We start from the raw sequence: 13,755 nt of genomic DNA on the forward strand, positions 1-13,755 counted from the left end.
TCCCTGGTACTATTATTCCCCCCAAATCTGCTTATAAAGGGAATTTCAGTGAAGCCATTAATAAATGAAACAAAAATAAGTAGCTCAGAAAGAAATACTTGGGGATTGTCCTTACTGCAAAACATATAGTCTGAGTGTTGCCTTTCAGTTGAGGCTTACTTAGATGTAAAGATCTTTACTTGCATTTAATACCTTTCAAACCAATCTTAGCTTCCTTGCACACAGTTTCAATTGCTAACAGAACAATATTGGCAATTTTGCTCTTTCTGGGTATGACTACTCACTAATGGCTACTACCCCCAGCTACCCTGTGTGCTGAGATAATACCCCTGTCAAAAATCATAAAACTAGTCAAATTCCGGCAGAGGCCCCGCAGGATAAACCTCTCAGCAACCTTAGCACAATACATGCTTGAGTGCAGGACCAACTGCCCACATTTCATTTCATGGAGGGCCTGCTTTTATCCACACTGAAGTAACTTGGGAGGGAAAACATAAACTAAATGAAACTGTTGTTAATTACGTTGAATTTAAATCGGCAGTGAAGATGTACCCTTTCTTTGACAGCAAACTGGAAAAGCCCTTAAGCATGTCATCAGTTGCAGTACAAAAAGGTCGCATTTTTGTCCCAGAGAGATTTTGTTGCTTCATAGCAGAAGTTCTTGACTATTTCATGTCTTGGTTTGAAGAAGCACACTGTGATTTCTGGTTTTTGCTGCAACTGACTTTGAGGAAGTGTTAAAATGGAAATACCAAATGCCTCCTTGCATTAAAAACCTTGATTTTACATTGAAAATAGTTCACTGTATACCATGGCTGAAAACTGATTATATCTATGTGCCATCTAAATGTCTTCATCCTTTCCACAGTAGTTGATGAGGTACTACTTCAGTTGTGATGTTTATGCTATTTACTGAACACTCTTGATTATTAGAAAAATGGAGCCATGTCTCAAAATCCTGGACACAAGTGGAGGAAATTCCCCTCTTCCTATAAATGCACCCACCCGAAACCATGTACAATGTGGATTGCTTTTTCTGTAGGTAGTCTGCTATACATTCCACCCACCTCATGTGAATTAAGCAGGAGACCCTGCCACTGGGATGGGACCCACAGTAGGACTAATAAATGAGTACCAAGATATATCTCCCAGTCCCTCTACTAAAGAGTCTATCTTCTGAAGTAAATTTCTGTGAGCTGCATTAGCATGATAGAATAAGACTTCATGAAGTGAGAGGCTGAACTACTGGATGCTTGAAGTCTTTGACTTGTAAATTAACCAGATGGCAAAAGCACCACTAGAAGAAAAGATGTGCATAAAACCCTATGCAGTCTACTAAGTTCACAAAGACCACAGAGACTGCAATTCTTGTTTAATATTTTTCCCTATACCTTTTTTTTTTACCACTTTGCCCTTGGATACTCAAAAAATCAAAGCACCTGGTCATGGTCCACACAACTAAAGAAAGTATATGGAGATATGTATTGCATAGACCTCCCGAGATGGGCAATACCAGTGTTAAAAAAAGAACCACAATGAGTGATATAATAAACACATTTGGGACTGGGTAAGGTCAATTACACACTCAACAGTGAAACTAATGTCACCGAAGGTTGAAAGAGCTCCAGGTAAGTGTCATGGGGCAGGTTGCCAAGAGCTGAGAGTTCTTTAGCTGAAGAAACTCTAACTTACGAAGACATTAAAGGAGATAGAGCTACACTAGACAGAGGCTGTTACATTACTAATCTCTCTGAAGTACAGTGCAAAGACATATTTGCTGTAGTTGCAAGTTCCACTTCTGATTTTACTTATACTGGGAAACAGCTCCATCAAGGTCACTGGAACTGCGTATGTGTAAAAACTGATATCTCTGAGTTGAAAGCTGTGTATGATTTGGTTTAATGATAATTTTTCAAAGGTGGCTTTTAAAATTCACCCTTTCATATGACATTTGAGATTTTATATGTGATGGCTACTTCCACACCTCAAAGTGATATGTTTCCAATGTGAGATTAGCTATATTTAGAATAAAACTTCCTTCACCCATCATCACAGCAAGTATATCAGGATACTGCTGCTACAACAACAACAAAGCCTCATGTGTTTGAATGTACAAAAAACACTTCCTGACCAAGAAGCTCTATCTATTGTATGTGGGGTCTAATTTTTAAGTCAAACCAAGTATGGAGACACACAATAGGCACAACTGCATTCAATAAAGTGAACAATGGATAATGACAGGCTCTGACAATGGGCTTTGACAAACCTTGCTGTTTCTTATCAGCCCCATCTGGCTGGCTTGCCTTTGTGCTGGAGATGGCCACCCCACAGTGAAGGTGCCAGAAGCCATGTGTGTGTGTGTCTCAGTAGTTTGCCTGCTCCCGTTCACAGCCTGCAACTGCGAACAGGCTTGTTTTCCAGGAAAGCGGATTTATATGAAGGCTGTAAAGCAGAGCATGAACTCACATTCCCTTCTGCTGGCACCATTTTGGGAGCAGTAACCTCCATCAGAGGAGTAGGAACAAAACAGCTAGAAGAGGCAAGAACCTCTTAAGCCACTACAGCTGTTTTCTTAGGGAGCATGCGTCAGTCTTTAATATAGCCTTTGTGACTTGTCATTATACTTTGGTTTCACCATGGTCCTGCTGAAAACCAGCATAAACTTTGCAAACTGACTCCAGAGGGAGCAGAAGTCGGGCCTTCGCTGTGGACCACAGGAGAAAGGACACTATAACTATTGACTTTGTGCTGTTTTCCCTGCCTTCCTCCTTACAGCTAAACAGAAGCACCCTTCATGCTTGCTTGTGACCCTAAAATGAGTGGCGGTGACCATAGGAGCTTAAGCAAGTGAGCTTAGAATGGCTTTATGGACAGCTTTTGAACGTCTGGTGAGTACACACTTCAGCACGAACGGCAGCCAGCTGGTTCTGGGCTCTCCTAATCTGGTATTTGCAGTGCTCCTCACTGCCAGATGACATTTTAGGCCTTGGACGGTTTCACTCTTTTTGCTTGGTTTGGTTTCAAGTTTACACACAAACAGCCACTACAGGAGATGCCAACAAACTTTGACTCAGTTCCTCATCCGAAAACAATTTTGTACTCCCACACCAATCCCACAAATGCTTCTGACTTTCTAATAAAGCAGCATTAAAAAGGTGCTCCCTGACAAGTTTGGGCTAAGATATGGTCAGGACCTGAGGACCCCGTCTGAAACGAGAGGGTGCAGAAGAAGCCTGAACCACCACTCTTAAATGAAGCACCCGCTGTTGCTGCTGTCTTTCACTTGGAACGTCACTGTTTAGTAACCTTACCGGGTGGGTGAAACCTCAGTGACATGCTACCGTGATACACCTGCCATTCTGCCTTTTCCAACCCCGCAAATTAATTCTTACACTAAAGGACTAGTCAGAGACCTGTGAGCATTACCACATACTTGATTGGTATAAACATAATTATGGCTGAGGTTGAGCTGATCTAAAAATAAAGCCGTGACTTCAAACTACAGTTTGTACCAGGAGTAACTGGTCCTTAGCAGCAGGGATGAGTTCAGGCAGCTGATAATCTTCAGACCCTGGGTAGCTATGATGGACAGCTTGCTGTAGGGGTACTAGACAGAGGTCCAGCCTCATTTCTCAGTTGCATAAGGCAAACAGACAAGTTGCTTAGCCTTTTTACCTCAATTTCCCATCGAGACACAACACAGTGCTGTCTTAATTTCACAACTCTAGAGTGTTTCCCTGGCCATGTAAAGGCAGATGTGGACTTGCTCTGATGGGGCTCAGCACTGCCCTCAATCTGTATGGTTATATCATATTATTTGTGGTTACATGTGTTCTATAGTTGGGGAGCTATGGCCTTTTTCTGGCTCAATATTTAAAGGTCTGAGCAGGGTCTATTTCTCCTCATCTCTTTATGTAGCACCTAGGACATAGGAACAAAAATTTCCACTGGGAGTCTGCAGGTGACACTATTCCACAAAAACAATGTGCGCCCAAACAGGCCCAACAGGACAACCCTGAATGGAGGTATTGGGTGGCTGAGGCACAGGGATACCCAGTATGTAAATCCATCCAATGCAGCTGGTGAGGGGCTGACTGCAGCAGCACTCCCGCACCACAGATGCTGCCTGACGCAGGCAGAAGGCAGGCGGGACCATCCCTTCTCCATACCAGTGAGTTACGTCAGCTGGCAGAAGAAAATGCAATCTGCCTTTCAGAGCTTATCTGCAAGATAACCCTAAGGACAATTAAGGCATGGCAGTGTCAGGTCACTGAGTTCAAGATGAAGCACGCTGAAGGTCCTGGAGAGCAAGGTAGACTCTCCTTGAGGACCACATGAATCCAGTTCGCAAAGACCTTCTTTATGTATTGTGCAAGGCAACCTGCTCATTTTGACAACACCAGATTTTAGTGCTCCCACCCCTGCCTGAGGAACAGGTCCACCAGGAGATGTGACTAGGGATAATTTTGGATGGGGAAAGCAGTGATGAGCTCCATCTGGCAGAGCTGCAGCCAGAAGAAAGAATGCATCCATAGCCCAGGCTTCAGCCAGGTGTTTAGGATTCTCACTTTCTCCACAGAATTCAAAACCCCTTAAATCATCTTGAGCCAATCTGATTCTGATAAGCTTATTTTGCTCTGATTTTGTCTGGTTTTGTCTGAGTAGCTCTAGCTCTAGCTCAAGACATGCAGTGACTTCTCCCGCACCTTTGAATTTTCCTGCTGCAAAGAAGCAACCCAGGCAAAACCAGCAACTGGACTGAGAAGGGGGACTGGAAATGGACTTTCTTGTGATGCAAAGAAATAATCAGAAGGATTTTCATAACCTGACTAGTTTACTTGAGGAGTGGGGGAACAGCAATCTTCCCAAAGCCTAGTGCTCACTTCAGCAGCCCACATTCCTGATTGGCAACTCAGTCTGTGATTCTCAGAAATACCAGGAATATCAAGTCTTTGTCCTCCTCATCCTTCCCACAACCTCCAATTCCCTTTTATCCCACAGAAATGTCCCGGACACTCTCTCTGTGCCTGGAAGGCAAATGCTGAAGCAGAAGTGTAGAGGTGGAGCAGCAGATCAGCTGCTAAATCTCCTGTATTTTCTCTACAAGGAGCAGGGAGGGGGAGGCAATCAGAGAATGCCACTAAGAACAAACACCAGGAACTTTCCAGGCTGTCTTTACATATATCGCAGACAAACAAACAAGAATGGCATTCAGACATTACTTCTTGTGTTTTACAGAGCACTTCAACAACAACACTGATAATTCCCAGAGGCTGTCACAGGATGAAAAAAACCCATGAGTTTTGTCTATGATCTAAACATCAAACTGCAGATCAGACTACATCTGTGCACCTCAATAACTAAGGTCTTTCCGGCCCAGGAAGCCGAAAAGCTCACCCTGTCCAGATGTTTCCACACGACGCTATCAGCCTTTCACAGAAACAGCCTTTCCAGAAGACATCAAAATACTCAATAAGGTTTAGAGGCAGGGTGATTGCAACCCCCTCCACCAGGCAGAGTTCCCAGCGCTGGCCTGGGAAACACTCATACCAGCAGTTTGACACCTTGGCTTAGGAAGCGAAGGATAACAGCCTAAATTGAAACTGAGGGAAGCTAGGCAGAAAACAATTACCAAAACTGAAGTTTGGCCAGGACTGCCTGGATGAATAGTTCTACTCTTGCTCCCACACATAAAAAAATGGCATGAGGTAGTTATGAATGATGAGCAGTGAAGATCTCAATTTTACATCACATCCAAAAGGCTTCAGAGTCCTGTTAGGGCTTCGATGGCACAGAGTTTCATTAATGGCTGAGCGAAAGAGTGTCGACTTCTTAATCACCAAACTGCTTCCTGCGGCACCCACAGTCCCTGTGATGAAATCTCACCAATTATTGATTAGTCTCAGCCCTGTTTAGATGCATGAGCAGATAAGGTCACAGCCTGGAGTGATTCACTGGTAACCTGGAAAAAAGGCTTCATACAAGTAGCAACATTTATAAGCTGCACCACTTAAGGGAAAATATGAATTTTAAAGGGAAAGAAAATGCATTGCCAAGATTACTGTTCTAAATCCAGTTACACAAAGTGCTAAGCATGAATGAGCACTTGCAGTTTTAAAATAGTTTCCATTTTGGAAAAACAAAAAAAAGGAACCCATACTAAAATCTCATCCCAGTTTGCATGGTAGATCTGAAAGATGTGTTCCACTAATGCAGTAACAATAGAAGAAGATCTCCAAAGATTGCTCAGACTCTTAAATAGTGTTTAACAAAATCATTTATCATGAGTACCTGTAGCAAATTTCATCATAACACCGAGGTGTTTATACAAGTCTTTCTTTCAAAAGCATTAGATACTATTTACACTGACTCATCCATCTACCTGTCCTTTTTCATTTGTGTGTTGTCTTTTGCCAGATTACAAACAAAAAGGAACAGTGACTTTGATTAGAAAATTCCCACTTTAGCTTTTATTTTCCCCAACACAATATTCACCAGCTATCATAATAAAAAAATTGTCTCATTTAAAGTTATTTGGTGACAATCACAACGAGTGAAACACAAAAAAATTATGATGAACTGCCTCAGCCAGCAGTAATATAACAACATTTTAGTACAGTACAGCTTGTATATATCCCAAAGAAGAGATAAGAATGTTTACAAATATAGAGATGTGAATGCTCAGGCTGGAGTTTATTAGCATGCAGAGGAATTCTCCAGGGGTTACAGCTCTCCCGTAGCAGATGTCCTTCACTGCATCACTGGGAAAAGGGAAAGCTACAAGGAATGTCAAAGTCTCTCAAAACAGGTAATTTTCTCCATTATGTATCACTCCCAGTCTTTATTGGCCTGTCATCCCCAGAGCTGCTGTTAATAATGAAGGGATGCTGAAGCAGGTACATTGTTCTGCTGGAGTGGTGTACCTTCCTAGTTTAAGAATAGAATCATAGAATCGCAGATACGTTTGGGTTGGAAGGGACCTTGAAGATCATCTAGTTCTAACCCATTCATACCTAGGAACCTTCTCAGAGACTTCTTGCAGGACACTATTCCCCAGCTTTCTTTCAGGAGTTGAATTCCCTCTCTGAGCAAGCTGCATGTATAGGAATATCACGCTTTAAGTATTATCCTTTCTGTTGAGGCTCAATGGAGCCTTGAGGATGAATGTGAATCTCCTTGGCTGAGCAGACACATCACCCCCCAGCACAAAGTCAGAACCTCAGAGCACCGTTCTGGTGTCAGTGGCAAAGGAAACCAAATTGCTTGCTTTATCTGATCTTCCCTACACTGTGGCGGAGAATTCCATATCCTAAGGACCACCCCCATGGTATGCTGGGAGTCTATTGAGTATCATGGTTTCTCCCTGTGCTGACCTGCAAACTGCCATACCGAACAGAAAGCATATGCAGATAGCATCATGTTTTGCTTGTCTTCTCAGAAGATTTAACTCATGAAGGGGCAAGAATTTCAACTGAAAGAATACCAAGTCCTCCTTTGCTTTGTGAGTGTACGTAAGTGATGTAAAAAGACTCCGGGATAACACTGACCTAAGACAACTCTATCTGAAGAGCTGAGCACATCTTGCCCCAGGCCATCAGGACTATTAAAATGGAGAAAAAAAAAAAAAGAAGAGCAATACATTCAGGCTTCATTCACAGTGCCAGACCTTCAGCTGGCATGGACCAGACAAATTCAGTGAGAACAGGCCAACTGAACTGTCTTGAGTATACAATGTAGAAGCTGATGAAATCTTGCTTTAATTTTAGGCCTGCATTTCTGTACATTTTAGTACCCCTGTACCCTCTGAGACCTTATTCCCATTTGCACTGAAATGATTTATTTGTGCAAACTTGGGTTTGCTGCCTCCTTTTCTTTCACTGTGAGAAAGGCGATCCTCTCCCAGATCCATCAGCAAGCTCTGAGGTGCACTTGCAAAGTCCCATCCCAAAGAGAACCTCTCACCCTCATGAGAGCCAGCAGAGGAGCAGAGGGTTCTGCCTCCCTCTCTAGCTCAGCAGTTGGCTATTTATGTGCCAATACTGTACATGGGAACATTTCAGCCCCAGCAAGCGGAAACTCCAGTGGGCTCTTTTGAGGTGAAGGCACACTTCCTGTGAAAAACAATATGCCTTACAGCCCAGAGAAATACAGCCTGCCAAATATTTACCCAGCAGTGCTCTTCTTGTCCTGAGGTCCTACCTCTAATGACAATGAAGCTGAGCTCAACTTTATGAAGTGAGCCTTTGCTACGGCAATAATTATTAATAAGTGCCAATTTCTCCTTAAAAATAACAGAGAGCAGCAGAGAGGCACAAATGAGCAGTGCTTTGCAAGAAACACTGTGTGACAGTGTGAGGATACAGGTTTCGGAAATGCATGGCTGCATAAAAGCAGAAGCTAGAGACTCTCCCCTCGCCTTGCCTTCCCACATCTCCCACTTCTGCTGGGACCTGGGCAAAGCCTTTCTAGGGCTGGGGTGGGAGGAAGCCTGGTGTCAGCCATGCTGCAGGGAGCATGGCCAGGAGGAGGAGATGGAGGGGAACTGCCCATGGCCGACAGCAGGTAAGGAGGGATCCTCCTGCGCACTCTGGGAAGGATGCTTCTGCATGCTGTTGGGTGCTGGCTCCGTGAGTATCACAGCCATGGCCAAAAATGGTAAGTGTTACCAGCAAAAGCCATTTCTGTAAGCCATAAAATGACCACATTAAATAGGAAGGAAGTTAAACAATTATTCCTGTTGCTTATGGTATGGGCTGACAACATCAAAAGGACTGATAATTAAAAATACAGTAAGGTTTTCCTAATGTCTCTTCAGTTATTTCCTCTTTTGAACTGCCCAAGTGTTGTTTTATGAGGAGTCATTTTATCAACTTCTAAAAATATCTCCAAATTGGTTAGGAGCCATCCCCCACAGGACACTGAATTGTTCTGTTTGCTTTAAGAGCACAAAGCCTACTTTAGCCAAGCCCTGGGGCAGAAAGGTGCGTTTGGTGTCCTGATAAGGTCCCACCAATGCTTCTTTGTGCATATGCCTGAAGTTAAGCACACAAAACTTCCATGCAATTTGTAGAGTGCTTCATTCAAATATGATTTGAAGGAAAAAAAAAAAAAAAAGACATAGGAAAAACATAGAAAGCTGTTACTCAGGTTCTGGAAAATGCATGTGTGTTCCTGAGAGCAAACTTTGGCAATATCCTCTCAACTTTCTTGGGCTATAAGCATCAAAGCTGAGTTCTCGCAATAAATTATTTAACTGAGCTTTCAATTACATAGCAGAACCTCTTATACTGGTCTCCAGTTCCACAACCACAGCAGTTTTTTAAAACAGAAAACTAAAATCTGTGTAAAATCAAGGCTGTTTTATAGCGAGTTCACCTTCCAACAGTGCAGCCACTGCACATCCTACCCTCTGTGCCTGACAACAGAGACAAAAACTCACCAGTCCAAGGTACAGCCTATCATCGGCTCAGCTACAGAGACAAAGGAAAAGCACAAAAGGCATTAGACAGCACATGCTGGGGCAAGAGTAATACAGCTACCTATCCTCAGCGTGGACCTTCAGCTCACGCCTGAAGCCTCAAACCACAGAGACCTCCTCTGTGCCTGGGCTTATACTGTGAGAGGAGGGGCTTGTGCCACCACAGCCCTTGGAAGTCCTCAGCCCTTCCTCTGAAGAGTGCCCAATTGATACTTGTCGGTATCATGACACTTTTTTCCTGCAACTGCATTGGGAAAGATGCAGATAGTATCACCCATCACTGCATGACGACATCATTGAGTAAGACACCGAGCCGCTGAGGGCAGGCTCTCTTCCCCCCCCGGTGGAGCTGGCTTGCTTAGACACCTCCTCATGTACACCCCTCTCTGAGTCACCTGCCTTTCTCCAGGTAGAGGCAGGGTGCTCACTTCATGCTGGAAAGATGCCCTATCTATGCCATCTACCTGGAAGCAAAGTGCCGGCGGGCTGGGCTGGGGCTCAGCGAGCCCTTTCTTCAGCCCTGACCAAAGCTGGGGAGGAGCAAGGGGAGGCTGGGTCCTGTTTCTTCACACTAGCTGATCTCCTCCTCTTGATTTGCCCCACACGTGGCGTGCTTGCTCCAGCCACAGCCTGCAAACAAGCGCGTGGTGACAGGGAGGTGAGTTTGACAAGTGTGGGTGTTAGATTCCCTCCCGCCTCCCTGAAATAAATAATCAACAGGGAGCTTGCTAAGGGATACACGGAGCCCATGGGTAGCCTGTTGTGATGCAGCTTGTATGCAGCCATACAGACAAGCACCAGCAGCAGTGTCCAGAAGAGCAGGGCATGGAAGAAGCACTGTTACTCTCTGAGTGTCAGTGTCCCAACCAGAAAAATTAAGGATTATAAACAAAAATGATGAAAGCCAAGAGAGGGAAATGTTTTAATAGCTTGAGGATTCATGTGGACATCCTAAACCTACCATGCCCTCAAACAATCCGTTGGGTTGCACATCATTTAACATTTCATGTGGCTTCTGAAAAGTCAAAAAAAATAATGGAGTTCATGCTTGCACCACCTCACCTAATTCATATTTACAAAATTAAATACCAGGCTGATGTTCTGTCCATCTCTGTCTAGAAGATTAGCAATTATTCCACATTTTCAAGAAGCCGTATTACAAACAGTCAGTTCTAACTAATTGGTTTAATTATTCAACCCCTGATTTAAATGCAAGTTTTTCAGCATACTGCTGGTGACTTAATTAATTGTAATTATGTGCACAGGTCACGTTCCAGATATATAATCTTTATAAATGATAGATGGATGAGTAAGGATAGGAATCCAGATCACCAAATACACGGTCAGTCCCCAATTAAAGAACCGTGTACATCCCAAATTTAAATACTGCATAATAATTATCTCTATAAATAATAGTATCTAGAGAAGGAGCTGATGACAGAGCTGTATCCCAATAATTAGGAATGACTCCAACTTTGTTTACTATTCCCTAGACATGCATGACTATTGATTTTGTTTTTAAATGGCAAGCTCATCCAAACACCTTGGAGCAGGCTATCAAATATTCAAAATATCTATCCAAATACCCACTTCAGAATACCACCGTTTCTCAGGGAAGTCATTCCCATGGCTGAGGCACTGTATTGCCCCGATAAGGGAACCAAAACTTTAGCCAACATCACAATACATTAATAGTATCTATCAGAGCTCTTCTCTTAATTATTGACTCACCAAAAGCCATTTCTGGCATGATTTTAGCTCAAAAGAGTAAAGTTAAATATGCTATATTTTTAAGTGAAACATGCAGTACATAATTTATTAAGGTGTGTTGAGCTAATATTTAGAAGCTGTTCAGCTAATTCAGATATTTTGCTATTTTTATCATGTTTTTATAAGTAAACAAGTGATCACAAAATGTTTGAGGTGACTGTTTACCTTTAATATTTTTATTCCCTAGCCAACTGCAGTCACATTTGGCAGAAGACAAAGGTCTCCAATGTGTTACATTTATACCCTTACTGAAAAGGAGCAACCAAGAAAAGGAGTGAGACTTTGTTAGTATCCACACTGAAAAGGAAACCTTGTGAAGAAAATTTGAATTAGTCAGGAATCCATGAGGGACAGACACCAGAAAACATGCTTCATTTAACTATTGCTAGGCTTTAAACCAGTATCCCACAAAGAAGCAATAGGAGACATAATTCTTCAAAGGGACATTTCTCTTCCTTTTGAACAGTTGCAGTCTTTTCTCCATCTCTTCCATCTTCAACCCTTCCCCATGCAAGCTGTACTAAAAATGCTGCCGCTGAAGTCATCCTCGCGGTTTGTCACTTCAACACCTTTTTCCCCAAGGCTTTACATCACATTAGCCACAGGCTTCCAGCCTTTACCAAAGACATGATTCATGAGACTTAGTCCTTCCTACATGCCTGCTTTTGTACCTTCTCACCTGGTCCCACAGCCCCCAGTGCAATACAGATCGGAATGACTTTGCTGCTGCTTCCACCTGAAAAATGCAAAGCAGCTGGTTATCCACTGGGTTTCTTCTGGAGGGCACAAAAAATGTGTTTTAAATAAAAGAGTTCAGGAGCAAGCTGCTATCCTGTGCAAATTAATTCACTTCTCCTTCTGTAAACCTTGGCTTGAAACCTGCCACTTATGTATTATGAAGAACAAGCTATTCTTGCACTTCACTGCCTTCTTTAAACCAGATGGCAGCCCTCTGGAAAAGGAACGGATTGCTTTGCTGTACAAAACCTGACCTAACTAAAAGCCTCAGAGTCCCTGGGAGCAAAAGCAAGCATGAAAATTGAGATCCAGAGGATGAAAACAAACAGAGAGCATAATTGGTAATTTGACCTTTGCAGCTTATAAGGAAGATTTAGGGTTAAGAGCTTTACAAAGTTTGTTCTCGAATTTGCTGTTTACAAAAGATGTCAAAAAAGATAACCAGGAAAGATTTATTTTTTAAACCCAAAGACAAAAGATGTGCGTGTCCCAGGTTCCACACTGCTAAGCACACACACTTAAAAGACATGAGATCATATCACCTGGATGATTAGTACCCCAAATACCAGAAAAATGAAAGTATCTCCTACCCCACCACTACCAGATATGGCGAGTCCTCTCTGTAATGAATATATATGATAGACCATCCATACTGAAATATCAGAAGCATGGCAATCTGGTAAGAATTAGGTAGAGAGCACTGAAATTCAGAAGACTACCACAGCAAGGAGAAGAGCACAGAAGGTGCTCTGCCACTCACGACCTTCCTGAAATAACATACCTGGTTCACTCTCTAGGGATGGAGAGGTGCCCACTTTCAGTGTCTGCTCACTTGTTCCTGGTAAGATTTGGCAAACCTACGTATCAATAGCAGTGGCCATTTGCCAAATAAGCTTCCAAATTAAACTGGCAACTCACTAATTAATAGAGTTTGAATAGCCCTCAAACAGTCATGACTTTCAGTCACTATTGATCTCATTTAGGCAGGAACAAGTCTATTTGGCATCAGTCTGTGAAGTCTGGGAGCCAAAGCCTGGGAGTCACCCAGCCCCACCACTTGTAGGCTTGGCAGCAGATTTAAGGCTGATCCTACCAGTTCTGCTCTTCAGAAAAAGCTGAAACAGGTCTCCTCTCACATCTCACCAAATATCCCAAGAGAGCTGGCTCAAACGAGGCCTACGTAGTGATGAGAAGCCACCGAGCAGAAGCAAGTATTACACTTCACCAAAGCAACAATTCGTTCTGCGAGCTGGAGAACAAATGATGCCTGGCTTCCGTGATTTACGTCTTAGGGTGGCTTATCTCATCTCAAATAACATACAATCTCTTATCTGAAGACTAGTAAGATGTGAGCTCTGATCAAAGGTTCTTGTTGAATAGCATTTATTTCCTATGTGATTCTCTGGAGAAAAATACAGCTGAGACCATGTTTCTGCCTTTATCTCCATGGGGGCACTAGCTCTGGTGTCTTTTATCTACATTGCTGCCTCTTATTTCTAAAACATGTAAGAACTGTATTTCCCTCAGATCATAAGATCCTTCCCAGATTTGGTTAAAGTTGACCAAAGGGTTCAAAAGTTGTTTGGGGTAACAGGAAGCCAGAAATAAAAATGGCTGAGTGACTCTGTGACTCTCATTTCCGAAAGCTAAATCCAAGCTAAAACACATCCCTGCAGAGACAGCATGAACCTGTGTAACAAATACTTGATAAACAAACTTTTTCTTTAGGGACATGTTCCTTTCAAGGGAAGAGAAGGGTATACATGCAG

The sequence above is a fragment of the Neopsephotus bourkii genome, unplaced genomic scaffold, assembly GCF_033783945.1.
Source record: "Neopsephotus bourkii isolate Nb327-2 ecotype Australia unplaced genomic scaffold, CSIRO-AGI_Nbou_v1 NB_962, whole genome shotgun sequence".
In the NCBI taxonomy this organism is placed as follows: domain Eukaryota; kingdom Metazoa; phylum Chordata; class Aves; order Psittaciformes; family Psittacidae; genus Neopsephotus; species Neopsephotus bourkii.